The 1,426-nt window shown below is 34.4% G+C and overlaps 1 non-coding gene across 1 annotated transcript; it reads left to right on the top strand.

Annotated features, from left to right (window-relative positions):
- The first annotated feature begins 590 nt into the window (after positions 1-590).
- Positions 591-697, top strand: LOC138811486 (U6 spliceosomal RNA). Its single transcript, XR_011367417.1, has one exon. It is a non-coding gene; the product is annotated as a U6 spliceosomal RNA (small nuclear RNA).
- Positions 698-1,426: the final 729 nt, after the last annotated feature.

The raw sequence follows: 1,426 nt of genomic DNA, 5'->3' as shown, positions 1-1,426 counted from the left end.
TCTGAAATGTACTTTTTAGTAGCATATGTCTGCTACCATAAATCTTAAATATTTATAGAAAAGTTGTATGACCTAACAAACAGTCCTAATTTTGGCCTATATAAGCAAATTTCCAAAATTAAATATATTTAAAACATTAAAACTTTTAACAAACCTTAACACTTGTCGCAGTGTTCATTATGACAGGTGCCTTGTACAGAATAATTGAATTCATCCTCCACATTTCTTTTTTTATTTTTATTTTTTGTGAACATACTGTACAGAGGGGTTACAATTTCAAGGGCAAGATAATGAGTTCATTTCTTATCAAGCATTGCATCCTCCTAATTTGTTTAGCCTTAACATCCCTTCCCAGCCTTCCTCTGCACCCCACACAATTCCCTCCCCCCCCCGCCGATCCTACACATTTCTTGAACAACAATATCTGTGATTATTTTGTTTTTGACATGTCAATCTTGACTATTCTTAAATGTGTGCTTATGTAAGAGGTACATGGTTCTAAAATTTCACGAGAATTCTTCAAAACTTACTTTTCTTTGAATTGTCTAGTTTAAGAAAATCAATTACACTTTATATATAAAAAATGCTCTGTGCTCAATTCAGCAGCACATACACTAAAATTGGAACAATACGGAGAAGATTAACATGGCCCCTGGGCAAGGTTGACATGCAAATTCTTGAATCATTCCATATTTTTACAACTAAAGATGCTGGAGAGGATGTGGCCACAAAGGAACCTTTCTTGATTCTTGTTGGGAGTGTTAACTTGTTCAACCATTTTGGAAAGCAGTATGGAGACTCATCAAAAGACTCCATATAAATCTCCCCTATGACCCAGCAATCACACTTTTGGGGATTTACCCAAATCATCACAAAGAAGACCATACTAAAACTACCGGAACAACTATGTTTACTGCAGCATTATTTACAATAGCTAAGATATGGAGCCCACCTGGATGGCCCACAGAAGATGAATGGATCATGAAAATGTGGTATATATACACAATGAAATTCTATGCCTCCATCAAAAAGAATGACATCGCCCAATTTGTTAAAAATTGTAAAGCCTTGGAAAAAAATTTATTAAGTGAAGTAAGCCAAGTCCAAAGAAACATAGGTCCCATGGTTTCCCTTATTTTCAACAGCTAATATATGTATGGGGTAAGAATAGATCATAAGCTATGTGCATATCAGATAAGATGATATTACAAGAAATGAACCAGACAAGTGATTTTTTTGTTTCTTGCTATTGTTTCTAAGATACTTATAATGTGTGATGTGATTATTTTTGTTCCTTTATATGTTCCTCCCTTACGTTCTAACCACTGTTTTCACTGTATTTGAAGTTGGTGCACTTACATCCTGGGTATACATTTCTCTAATTTGGGGAGGGGAAAGGGAAATAAAAAATTCTTAAATAGGGATA

This window comes from Dipodomys merriami, unplaced genomic scaffold (genome assembly GCF_024711535.1).
Source record: "Dipodomys merriami isolate MVZ:Mamm:240054 unplaced genomic scaffold, mDipMer1.0.p SCAF_53, whole genome shotgun sequence".
NCBI classification, from domain to species: Eukaryota; Metazoa; Chordata; class Mammalia; order Rodentia; family Heteromyidae; genus Dipodomys; species Dipodomys merriami.
This window is presented reverse-complemented; position numbering and strand designations above follow the sequence as displayed.